General features: G+C 40.0%; 4 protein-coding genes across 5 annotated transcripts in view; 2 read left to right on the top strand and 2 right to left on the bottom strand.

Moving 5' to 3' along the window:
- The window catches only part of LOC111196471 (zinc finger protein 239-like), a 294,610-nt gene that overhangs the window by 108,657 nt on the left and 172,381 nt on the right, over positions 1-13,572 (top strand). The gene's annotated exons all lie outside the window — the stretch shown is intronic.
- LOC125801109 (zinc finger protein 501-like) overlaps positions 1-13,572 on the bottom strand; it is a 286,089-nt gene that overhangs the window by 137,433 nt on the left and 135,084 nt on the right. The gene's annotated exons all lie outside the window — the stretch shown is intronic.
- The window catches only part of LOC111196864 (zinc finger protein 239-like), a 156,427-nt gene that overhangs the window by 86,628 nt on the left and 56,227 nt on the right, over positions 1-13,572 (top strand). The gene's annotated exons all lie outside the window — the stretch shown is intronic.
- The window catches only part of LOC125801144 (zinc finger protein 585B-like), a 252,436-nt gene that overhangs the window by 197,843 nt on the left and 41,021 nt on the right, over positions 1-13,572 (bottom strand). The gene's annotated exons all lie outside the window — the stretch shown is intronic.

Raw genomic sequence — 13,572 nt, 5'->3', positions numbered from 1 at the left:
CAGGTTAGTGCCAGGAGCGACCAGACTTTCTGGCATTGTCTGTCCGGCTTCAGTGCTGTAGTGCTGTTTGCTCAGAGAGCTGGTCGCTTCTGATGCTAACCCGTGCAGACAGAGCCGGCGCGCCAGAGATGTTTGGATGTTAGCATAGCCAGTTAGCTAACTCTCCTGCTGTCCTTCTGTCTCCTCCCTCGTGGAGGTAGGCGGTCCGTCACGAACCCTGGAGATATCGGCCAATAGCATTCGCTGAGGAGGGCGACCCTGACCCCGCCCCCAAACTGTCAAAGCCACCCCTTTCAAAACTTGTGCGCAAAAAACTCACTTGAGCGAAAACTGTAGCTGCAGGTAATTTGCATGGCACCCGAGGAGAACTGTGAATTCGAGAGGAAAAAACACCCAAGAAGAGAAAAATTAAGCTGTTCAGCGCGCACACGCTTTTTTTTTTTTGATCACGAGTTTCACATTTGTGCTCATGAGAAATTAATTACACACGCAAAACATAAAAATACGCTGGTTAATTTTTTTCACCTGTTATTTTTGCGCCCCTGACTCTTGACATCGATGTGACGCCATACAAAACACAAAGGTTCATTTGTTTTATTACGTTATATAAATTTGTTTAAGTTTGGTTGGTTTTTGCCATTTTCACGTTGCTGTTTACTGCAAAAAAAGTTTGTTGTCATAACCAGTATGGGTTGTACCCTAAACTGGTAAATCAATTCAAAATGTTTTATTGCTAAGTAATTTTGTGAAATAAAGTAATGTAACTAAATTTAATTATGCTTTGAGTTTTATTTTGTGGAGTAAAGGGTCATTTTATATATTAAGTTGTTTGAATCAATATTGAATCAACTACAAGTTTGTAATAATTTTTACTGCATTTAGCTTTTGATTGAAAATTGATTTTGGATTGGCCATGGTTGTTTATTCAACATTAATTCAATGTCAGACATAATGAGCAGTTTCAATGCTAAATCAACATCAGAAATCAATGTTGATTCAATGATTATTCCTAGCAGTAATTCAATGTTGAATGAGCGTTGATTTTGGGTTGGCCTCAGTTGTTTATTCAACATTTATTCAATGTTAGACATAACAAGCAGTTCCAACGCTGAATCAACATCAGAAATCAATGTTGATTCAATATTATTCCTGATGGCAGTTCAATGTTGAATCAATGTAATTTTGCTAACCTTATGTTACCTTAAAAATGAATGTACCCCTCTATGCAGTTGCTTTATTTTTTTAAACTTATTTGATATTTTTCTCCATCGTTCGTGGTACATAAAAAGCTGCACACAGCTGCACACACATGCATATTTAAAAAAAGTGTTTGCAATAGTAAAATGTTTTATAATGTGATTTTTTGTTTATGTGGGAATAATGTTTAAGAGTGCATGTAAGATCGGAGCTGATGTGTTTCCTTAATGCGACTGGCAGAGAGAAAAAGAGAACTGTTTAATAGGCAGAACTGGCCCATAATAAGAGACCAAAGTAGCTGATGTTCGCTAGCTATCTAATGTAACCAGCGATTTTTTTTTTTACCAGTAGCAAACATCATCTAGCTATCCAATGGAGAGGGGGTTTGATCCTCAAACGGCAACTGGCAACAGGAAGTGACACCTACTGGCACCTGCCTTTCAGGAGTGGCACTGGCCACGAACGCTACTGGCCAGCGGCGCTCGCTAGCGGCATCTGCCATTCAGAAACAGATACATGCCATGATAAGTGTCTTTGCTAAGCGGCATGTATCCGTTTCTGAATGGCAGATGCCGCTAGCGAGCGCCGCTGGCCAGTAGCGTTCGTGGCTATCCAATGTTCACAGTGCTTTTTTTAACCAAGTAGCTAATGTTATCTAGCTAGTCAATGTTACCAGTGCTTTTTTAACCAAGTAGTTAATTTTACTTTGCTGGCTAATGTTACCAGTGTTTTTGTCCTGACACCAAGTCAGGACATATTTTATAATTTTAATTTGGATACAAACTTTCCTGCACTTCCTTCTAAGTAAGATAATGTGGCCAGCCAAGGCATCAAATCAGCATTTCTTGCATTTCAGACATCAATAGACGCTGCATTGTCCGACATGCATCCATTTGCGTTTTTTTTTTCTATTTTATTTTAAAGAAACAAAAACATCTTTTATAATTAAAATTAGGGATATGAAAAGATCCCGAGGCACGAGATCTCGTGAGATTAAAATGTGACGATATTTCTCGTCAAGCTTAAACCTGTCTTGCGGGCAGTGTTGGGAAGGTTACTTTTAAAATGTATTCCCTTACAGATTACTGATTACATCACTCAAAATGTAATTTGTAACATAATCAGTTGCATTACTTCAAGTGAGTAACGTAATCTGATTACTTTGGATTACTTAAAAAATTGTCATTTTTTAAGCCTGAATGAATGTAGCAACCACATACTGCATATTATTATTTTATTTTTCTTTCCAGTTAACAAATAGATAAAAGAATAAAACAGCCTTTTCAATCACTCTATAAAATACTTATGAACCCATTTCATCAAACAATTTTATGAAACACTTCTATAAATTGATGATAAAACCTTTTAAAACCATTAAAAACCAAACAATGTAACAACTGTAAGCTATCTATTTGCAGGTTTGCCACCAGTGTTAATTTTGACAACAATTTTTGATTTAGTTTTATTCATAGTCTTTTGACGAAAATAGTATTTAGTTTTAGTCACAATTTAGTCACCTGAAATGTAAGAATATAGTCGACTAAAATTACAGTAAATTTAGTCGACTAAAATGTAAAGGGTGTAAATGTAAATGCTTTTTCATCAGTTCCCTTGAATTATTAACTATACACTTATACGAAATTAAACGTTTAATAACCACTTGAGTAATATTGTTAATGTTTGAACGTGTAATATATTTATATATGATTTAATGTATATTATAATTATTATTGTAGGTGTGTGACTATACATATTTTACATTTAAATTTTGCTCTAGAAATCAGGTCATAAAACATCTGAATAGTTAAATTATGTCCTGTAGAGATGCTCTCAGGATGTACTGAGAGACTTCATGAGTTAAAGTGAGAAACTGATGAGAAAGTGCTGTAAGAAACGTTACACAGACTTTTAGGTTCATAGATTCACTTATTTTATTGTTTTATTTTGGTTCTATTATTGAGTTCCTTTCTGACCTGTTCCTGTTTTAACACTAGCTATATCTTTCCCACTGTGAGACTAAACAGATGATCGGATCTTAGTGAGTGAGTTCTGTATCAGTTCTGTGTTTTAGTGCACTGCCGAGTTAAACACACCATCAGCTCATGAAATAACATCAGCATTAAAACGCGGATCTCTGCATGGAGATCTGTGTGACTCTGGTCTGCAGAAGCTGAAAGATTAGTGGTGTTTTTACCGGAGATGGAGTCGCTCCACGCGGTTTACACATTATCTTGTTTTTCGCGACGTCGAAGGAGAAATATGTCGCCTCTCCCCCCCCCCTCTCTCTCTCTCTCTCCCTGCTGAACTCTGTCGAGTTAACTTCCAGTCGAGCTCCGTAACGACAGGTTAATTCCCGGGTTTGTAACTGAGCGCGCGGCGCTACTGCAGGAGAGGCGGGTACTGATTGGTTGAGTACCCCGCTTGTCCTGCCTCTCCACCTTCACTAAAGTAGCAGTGATTGGATCTCTTCCTAACTGGTCACTACCTTTCACAGAACTAAATCAGTCTGATTGGATTTCGTCCCTGCCAAACATTTTCGTCTCGCTTTTATTCGTTGACAAAGTGTCAGTTAATTTCGTCTCGTTGTGTGTCCGGAGCCGCTGTGAGCCGCTGACAGTTCCCTGTCATATTAGAACGATTTCACTGCAAAATGTTATTTGCGTTTTGTCAGTGTTGGATTGGAAGAGCGAAAATAGGAAAGTACCGCAATGTAACCCTTTTATTTTAGCAGAGTAACTGTAATCTGATTACCATTTACTGAAGCAGTAACTGTAACGAATTACAGTTACTTATAATTTGTAATCTGATTACGTAACACTGTTACATGTAATCCGTTGCTTCCAAACACTGCTTGCGGGGAAAAACAATTTAGTGTGGACTTTTTAAGAGAGATCTGGCAACACAGTAGCGATAGCAGCAAGTGTGGTGGCTGACCCACTCAATCTGTAAAACCCAAGGATTTATGTCTTTCGGTCCCTCGTTTGGGAAAAAAATTATATTATCTCATGTCTAGAACATAAAAACAGGAAAGAGTCAGGACAAGAATTCACTCTCTCTCGAGCATATTAATTCCAAACTGCTGAAATGCACTGTATGAGTTCATATAGTCCTTTTATTTTATTAGCTAAATGTTTAGTTACATTTCCAGGACAACTAAGAAGAATTGATAATATTTAAGGTGGAAGTGCTAGAATGATTTACTGCTTTAGTAACATTTAGTTAGAGTTGATGAAATTTGGAGCTGCTCTCTGGTTCTACAGATGAAGTTGGGCTTCGACCGGATGCTGTGATACGCCACCGTGTCCGCTGTATTGATTTAGTAAATAAATCAGCTAATCCATTGATGTCAGGTTCTAGTGAGACCAGAAAAGAATCAAGACTGTTTGTCTAAACAGTGGGCAGTGTTTATAAAGGCAGTAAACAGGCGTCAGCCTGATTATTGCAAGTGGTAAAATGTGGGCTACCTCTAGTGACTGGAGGACCACCAGCACCCCCTTTACACTAAGGACTTAGAAGTGGGAAAAAATACTGAAACATTTATGGTAATATGAAGATGTCTCAGATGTCAATATAGGCACCTCAGGCAGTTCTCTTCAGTTAATTGACCTGCTTTTATTGTAATATACAACTGCATTTTTCTTTGTGTTTTCCAGAAATGAAATTATTCTCCTGAACTTCATCACCAACAACCAGGATATTTAACTAAGAGCAATGTTAAACTGCTGAAAGAGTTGAAGCACAAGCCGTCCTGAAGAGCCTCCAGAACACGCAGAAACAGTTTGCTACATTTAACAGACAAAGGTAGCCAAGCCCCGACATGGAGAAACAGCAGCACTCTGTCAAGAGATTTACCAACCAGAGTAATCTCAAAAAACACCAGCGAATTCACACAGGAGAGAAACCGTATTACTGCTCAGACTGTGGGAAGAGTTTTACTGCACCAAATACTCTCAAAATACACCAGCGCATTCACACAGGAGAGAAACCGTATCACTGCTCAGACTGTGGGAACAGTTTTACTACACAGAGTAATCTCAAAATTCACCAGCGCATTCACACAGGAGAGAAACCGTATCACTGCTCAGATTGTGGGAAGAGATTTACTACACAGGGTCATCTCAAAAACCACCAGCGCATTCACACAGGAGAGAAACCATATCACTGCTCAGACTGTGGGAAGACTTTTAATCAACAGAGTACTCTCATACTGCACCAGCGCATTCACACAGGAGAGAAACCGTATCACTGCTCAGACTGTGGGAACAGTTTTACTACACCGAATACTCTCAAAATACACCAGCGCATTCACACAGGAGAGAAACCTTATTACTGCTCAGACTGTGGGCAGAGTTTTAGTCAACAAAGTACTCTCCAACTGCATCAGCACATTCACACAGGAGAGAAACCGTATCACTGCTCAGACTGCAGGAGGAGTTTTACTACACAGCATACTCTCAAATATCACAAGCGCATTCACACTGGAGAGAAACCGTATCACTGCTCAGACTGCAGGAGGAGTTTTACTACACAGCGTTATCTCAAAAAACACCAGCGCATTCACACTGGAGAGAATACTATCCCAAATTTGTCCCACAGCAATTAAAATAGCATAATGCTATTAATTGCTAGGCCCACTGTAAGAATATGGAGGAGTTTTACTATGTTCATTGTTCATTGACTAAAGGGTTAATCTGTGTGTTACTAAAGAAGCATTTTACTTAATCAGTATGTTACTCAAGCATTTAGCATGATTCCTGATTATTCAAGTATATTGTGTCTTTGTGCTTAACGCACAAGGCCAGGTTTTTTCTTGCAACTCAGCATGATTGATTCCACAGATGTCCAGCGATACTGTGTTGTTGTTGTTTTTTTTTTTCCCCAATGGAGACTAGACTTCTGGTACATGTAATCTATAGCTGAGAAGGTTGAGGTGACCAGGTTCTCAGCTGACGTATAGGATGAAAAACTGCTTAGGTGTCAAGATGTGGGGTAAGCTACTTCCCAAACGCACGATTGGACTAAGGTCAGGTCCTTGTCTGTACTTATTAGACTGGGCTGCTTAGTGAGGGGTTGAGTTGGGCGGGGGTGAGCTTCTCTCTTCAAGAGAGCGGGAAGTCCTGGTCAGACAGCTGAGAACTCTGGAAACCTCAATTTTCTCTCACCTTTGGGGTTTTCCTCTTATTTTCACCTTTTTAATTTCAATTAATTTTTAATCATCTTTTTTACTAATTGTTGATGTATCAAAAAAAAACTGTTTTGCTCTGAAGATTCTTTGAATAAAATCTGACAGAACTACAATTTTGGACTGGATCGCCTTTTCTTCTTTATGACGTATCATGCCAGATACATTAGAATTCGAACAGCAGATCAATAATCTTTCAATGGCGAGCGCAGCCCAGGATTTTTGAGATCTGGAAACTTTCATCAAAGCACGACTGGAGGACCTAGTTGACAACCAGAACAGACGACATCGCAAGGTGCATCACGCAGCCCAAGAGGGTTCAGCGGAAGCTGTGCGGGGCAAGCATGGATGTAATAAGAGTCGGCACATCTGCAATCCACCTCATGATGTTGTGAATATAAGGTTGTTTTTGTTGTCAGAGTTGTCAGGATGAAGGGTGTATTTTGCGGCTTCAATTACTACATTTTATATTGCTAAAGTTGAAAATTTCATATCTCAAACTAAAAGAACTTAGACAATTACAATTTGGAAGTATTCCAAATTGTCATGCATTACATTGGGTAATTGTATTATTCTGGTGATGGGTTTAAAATGGTGAAGGTCTTGCTATGTGTGGGAGGTTTTCCTTATTTTGGTTTTGTGAAGTGGCAAGATGGGCAATACAGTGTTGCTGGTTCTAGCGATATTAACAGCAAGGGTTTTGCTAGCTATGTTTCAGTGGCAATTGAGATCGTCAGTACTATAATTCTGCTGGTTTTGTTTTTCCTGCTGCGTGGTTTTGCTGCTGTGTGTGACCATTTCTTACTAAACATACTGAGATGGGGAAAAAGGAAGATTTCTCCTTGTGCCAGTATGTGGCTAAGCAGATCACTAAACACAGGGTTGAGGAGAGTATTGTTCAGGATTCAGCAGAAGCGGAGGATTTACTGAGTGATGTAGAATCAACTTTGTCAAACCACAAGTTCAAAAACCATGTCCATAAGCTTGCCACGAATCTGTACGTGGTGTACAAACTATACTGCGTCACAAATTTGCACCTGTCTCGCGCTACGAAAGAACTCAGCCGTGTTGACGAGCTTGAGGACTTGGTAGACAAGCTAGAGCGAGACGTTCAAATGCGGGAGGCAATTATTACGGACTTGGCTTTTGAGAAAACTAACATAGCCAAACAGCTTAACAAATCTGTGCAGAAGCATGCTGCAGATGAAGCTAGAATTAACACCTTAGCAACACAGGTGAGGGAGCGTGGCATTGCTTACAAAGCTTTGTATGAGGAGCAAAAACAAATCCTTAATCCACCACAAAAATTAGACCCAGCTTGTGAGCTAGAGAAACAAAAACGGGAAACTAAAAAAAGAGTCAGGGTGTCATTTCTCACCCCTGCTGGGGAGAATGATGAGGGTGGTGATGCTCTGCCGGAACCAAGTGAGGTACCTGGTCCGTCCGAGCACCACAAATCACATCATAAGGTATCTTTTAACTCAGGAGAGAACTGCATGGCTGAACCTAAGAGTACAGGCTCGGATAAACAGGCTGATAGTCAGTACACTTACTATAGAGCCCCGGGGACCATTAGATCAAGGAGTCCTAGTGTCCATAACTTCGATGTGGACACTGAGGACTCTGAACACCACTTACTACCCCTCTCTGTGCCCGTGATCAGCAGGAAAACAGCTGATTCCTTTAGGAACGCTTTGGGGAAAATTTGATCCTGATAAACATGACCCTCGCACATTTGCACAAAATTGCTAGTGAGCAGTTTGCAGATGCTGAAGCATGCTATTTGATCAGATACTGTGTTAACGAATTTGATGCCGCAAACTGATTGAACAGAACAGAGCAGATGAACGTGAACAATGCTGTGCATTCTATTCTGTAATGGGAGTTAATGCAGACCTCTCTTATTCTGATATTGCGCAAATTGTTCAAACTGATAGAGAATTCCCTGAACGTTTTGCCCAAAGGCTGTTTATGTATCTCTCCCAGTGTGAGCCGCACGCTTGGTGTGATTCGGAGCCATTCAGAAAATTGCTGTTGTCTCAGTGTCTTCCTGCTGTTCGTGAAGCTGTTTTATCACACATTGATTTGGCAACAGCAATCAGCTTCTGCTCAACGGGTTGCGGCTGTGGAAGTACCGAGCACCTCAGCACCAGAAACTCACAAAAAAGCTACTTCCAAATCTAAGTGACTAGCCAAGGGGTCACACGCGGCAGCAATGACACCTATTGCCGAAATTTGGAGAGATAATTGTGGGAGACCTATTGTTGATGTTTTAGCGTGTGAAATTGAGGCTTCATGGCTCATTGACACTGGAGTGTCAATCAGCTTATTCAGTTGTGCTCCAGTGTAGAGTAATAACTTCATAAATGTTCATGGGTTTGGTACTGACGATGCTGTTCATACGCAAGCAATTCAGACACCTCCTTTAGAGATGGTTATTGGGTCTGACGTGTTTGTAGAATCAGTATGGTGTTGTGTTAATTCGGAAGGTTCCCTTTTGGGGTCAGTTTTGATGAGCAAACGAGGTAATCTGGTGGATTATGCAAACAATCTCCTGTGGAAAGGTGATTTCCCTAATGTGGATCACCACCAGATTGCACTTTCAGATGCTCACTGTGTGTTTGCAATAAAAGGTCCAGAGGATTTTGACCTGGACACTCTGTTAGTCCACGAGGATATTGATGTGCATAATTTACTCCAGAAGCATAGACAGGTTTTTGATAAGAATAAACTTGATTGTGGGAAAGTTCTGGACAACATCATGCTGGTAGACCTGGTATCCTATTGAGGCACATCCGTACCAAAAAAAACACTATTGAGTCTTTACTGAAGCAGGGGGTGCTGAAAGCATGTACATCTTCGTGTAATAATCCGATTTGGCCTGTTAAAAAACACGCTGAACCTGGTAAGGCCCCTGCATAGCGCCTGACAATAGATTACAGAGCCCTGAATGCTAAAACTGAAGCTGCTGCACCTGCTGTTGCAACAATCCCCGATATCCTGACCTCTCTGACCCCTGACAGCCTTATCTTATCAACACTTGATGTGAGTAATGCTTTCTGGAGTGTGCCTTTACATGAGAAGTTCCATGTAGTAGAGGTGGGCGGATCGATCCAAATATCGATAATATCGATACCAACGCTGGTATTGGTATTGAGTAATACTCGCGAAAAATATTGATATTCAAGCTTTTTTCTCTGCTGCACGCACTGACTGCTGCGCACGAGGATTCACCACAGTCTACTCTCTGGTCTCTTGTTGTTGCACATGCGTCACATGGCTCAGCAAAGCCAGCCAAACCGCCAGCAGGTAGGCTCAGCCTGGCCCCGCCCACCCAGCGCTCTCCTCGAGTCGACACGCCTCTACCTCAGGAGATTTGTGTTGAGTGATATTTTTTTACACTCTGTTTATTTAAGAAAAACTTGCATTTGAATTGCACTGAAAGGAAGACAATTCCTTATTTTTTATTGTTTTTCCAAATGACAATTCTATTAAAAAAAAAGAAACAAAGAACTAGAAAAGATGTCTAGTGAGGGGAGAATTTTTATTTTATTTTTTTATATATTTTTACTTTATATTTAAACTTTGTTTTGTTACTGTTCCATTGTTTCTAAACAAAAAATGTTGATTGTGATACTAAAGTATTTTGTTATCACTTACAATGTTTGGTGAAATTATATCCTAGGTTTTTGGATCATTTGGATCTATAAAGCTTAAATATTAAAAAGTATCGCTATCAGTATCGATATTGGCAATACTGGCCCTGCGTTTACTTGGTATCGGATCGATACCAAAATTCCCGGTATCGCCCACCTCTACCATGTAGATCAGCTTAAGATTTACAAAAGTGCTGACACCCCTCTTGCCACCTCACCACGGCCTAGGTAAACACGGACGCTAACCTTATGTATATTTTTACTTTTTGTTTTGTTGTCTAATATTTTACAGACTCTGGGGATGCTCCCAGGCATTGCTGATTCAAAAGCGACTGCCGACTGTGTCAACAATGGAAGTAACTGTACCTGTTCCCTTCCGTTCACTGATACATACTCCTAATATAAAGGGTTTCATCTTGGCCGTTCCTCTGTTTGATGAGGAAGACATGTTTAAGAAAAAAAAAAAGTGCTGACTTCGGTCTCATTGCCTGATAAGGTAGTTCAGCATGAGAACGGCTCATGGACTTTGGTTCAAGACCCCTCGTGCTGTACTGCTCTGGGGGATGTTTTAAGGCAAACATATAGCCTTTATATAGCACCTTTCATACACAACGGTCATTCAAAGTGCTTTACAAATTAGAAAATACACAGAGAAATCAAATAAAAAAAACATGTAAAAGATTAACAGTAAAAATGGAAATAAAAACTAAAATAAGAATAAAGCATGATTGATTAAAACATGATTAAAACAGAAAAAGAGAATTAAATTAAAAACATGTAAAAGAACAACAAGGAATTAATAAGAATAAAGCATGAATAAAACATAATATAAAAGTGCCGTTACAGAATAAAAGTGTGTGGAGCTGCAGTGTTTTAAGCTGAGCTGAAAGCCTGATCAAACATGTAGGTTTTCAGTCTAGATTTAAACATGTTTAGTGTTGGAGCTCTTCTAATGCTCTCTGTTAACTGGTTCCATTTAAGAGCAGCGTAGTAGCTAAACGCTGCCTCTCCGTGTTTAGTTTTTACTTTAGGCGGCTCTAACTGAGCAGTTCCTGATGATCTGAGAGTTCTGCTCGGCTCATACTGCTGGAGCACATCAGATAAATATGCTGGTCCTGCACCATTAACACATTTATAGACCAGTAACAGTACCTTAAAGTCTATTCTGTAACATACTGGTATCCAGTGCAGGGATTTAAGGATGGGGGTGATGTGCTCCCTTCTTTTACTTCTAGTCAAAACTCTGGCTGCTGAATTCTGAATCAGCTGAAGCTGTTTGATGGTCTTTTTTGGGAGTCCAGTTAGGAGTCCATTACAGTAATCAATCCTACTATAAATAAAGGCGTGGATGAGTTTCTCCAGGTCTGATTTAGACAGAAAATCTCTGATCTTATTGATGTTCTTGAGGTGATAAAATGCTGATTTGGTGACGGCTTTGACGTGACTGTTAAAAGTGAGATCTGAGTTCATTTGTACTCCAAGATTACGCACTAGTTCTTTAGATTTCAGGCTTTTTGAATCCAGATAGGCAGATATTCTGTGCCTCTCATTACTATTCCCAAATAAAATAATCTCTGTTTTATCTTTATTTAACTGCAGAAAGTTCTGTTCCATCCATTTATTTATCTGCTCAAGGCATTTACACAGTGAGTCAATGGGACCGAAATTGTTTGGGCAGAGGGCCATGTAGATCTGAGTGTCATCTGCATAGCTGTGGTAAGATATCCCATAGTCACGCATGATTTCACCCAGAGTAATCATATATAAATTAAATAAGAGTGGCCCAAGAATTGAACCCTGGGGTACACCACAGGTCACTGGCACAGTCTCAGAAACATTATTTTCCATTTCCACAAAGTATTTCCTTCCTTGAAGATATGAACTGAACCATTTTAGGACAGTTCCAGAAATTCCAACCCGGTTCTCAAGTCTATCTATGAGAATGTTGTGGTCAATGGTGTCAAAAGCAGCACTGAGATCAAGCAGTAGTAGAATAGACATTTTTCCTGAGTCTGTGTTTAAGCGAATGTCATTGATAACCTTAATAAGCGCAGTCTCAGTACTATGATTGGGCCGGAAACCTGACTGAAATTGGTCTAGACAGTTATTTATGGACAGGAAATGCATAACTTGCTTGAAGACAATTTTTTCAATTATTTTTCCAATGAATGGTAGATTAGAGATTGGTCTGTAATTGTTCAATAAGTTTGTATCTAAATTTTTCTTTTTTAAGAGAGGCTTCACAACGGCTGTTTTTAATGCATTTGGGAAAACACCTGACATGAGTGAGGTACTTACTATTTGAAGAATGTCTGCTGATATTGAGTAAAAACATTCTTTAAAAACTTGGTTGGTAATGTATCAAGACTGCAAGTGGATGATTTGAGGTGACTCACTGTATCAATTAAAACTTCTTCATTAATAGTGCTAAACGGGGACATGATGACTATGATGCTTTTGCATGGTTTTGGAGAGCACATGGGCTCGTTGGTGGATAGAGATGTACTGATGGCTTCTCTGATATTGTGGATTTTAGTATTAAAAAATTTAGCAAACTCATTACATCTCTCAGTTGAAACTAGCTCAGGGGTCATGTATGTAGGTGAGTTAGTTAGTCTGTCAACCACAGTGAAAAGAACTTTGCTATTGTTAATATTATTGTTAACAATGCTGGAGAAGTAGGTTTATCTAGATGTGCACATTATTTTATTGTAATCATGCAATCTATCTTTAAAATTTTCTTTGTGAATGTGAAGCTTGGTTTTACGCCATCTGCGCTCAGCCTTTCTGCATTCTGCATTTCTGCATGTCTCTTCTTTTTGTGTTGTGGGGGGGGCGGTTGTTTAATACTTCCTCATGTTCATGTTCACTGGGCTTCATTTTGGTCCCCTTTTCTAACTCCTTGATTGGGGAGTGTAATGGTGGTGAGAATGGGGGTTGCTGGGTCCGTGAGGCAGTAGGTGACTGTGGAGGAGAAGTTGTTCTGATTTTTTGCTGTACCTGAGGACTCGCTGACAGAGAAAGCGTCAGTCTTGTCCCTGCAGATACCAGCTTCTCCATGGTTGCTGGGAAGTTCAGGTGGGGTGATGATGGGGTGGAGATGGAGGATGATGATGATGAGGTGGAGATGGAGGATGGTGTGGAGTGTTCATGCAGTTGCGGTGTTTCCGGCAGCTGATACAGCAGAACATGGCTCCCGTCCGATAACTCCGCAGTCTCTGTGGGGGGAGGATGTTGTGTCTCTGTAGTGCAGACAGTGTCCTTGGGTGTTAAAGCTGTGTCTTCACCAGTGGGAACAGAGAAGTTGCACAGAGAAAAAATGAAGTTCTCTGACAGGAATTTGACTCCCCTCTTGTTGGTGTGCAGTCCATCTCTCCTGAAAAACTCTCTTCCCAAAAAACAGATTGAAATTGTCAATGAAGTTCAGTCGGTTTGACCTGCAGGTTTTCTGAAGCCATATGTTTAAAGCCAGCAGCCTAGAGAACATATTGCAGCCTCTTGCAGGTAGAGGACCACTAATGAATGTCTGAATGTTGA

This window comes from Astyanax mexicanus, chromosome 4, assembly GCF_023375975.1.
Source record: "Astyanax mexicanus isolate ESR-SI-001 chromosome 4, AstMex3_surface, whole genome shotgun sequence".
Lineage (NCBI taxonomy): Eukaryota > Metazoa > Chordata > Actinopteri > Characiformes > Acestrorhamphidae > Astyanax > Astyanax mexicanus.
Note: the sequence above shows the minus strand (reverse complement) of the source record. Positions and strands in the feature narration are given on the sequence as shown.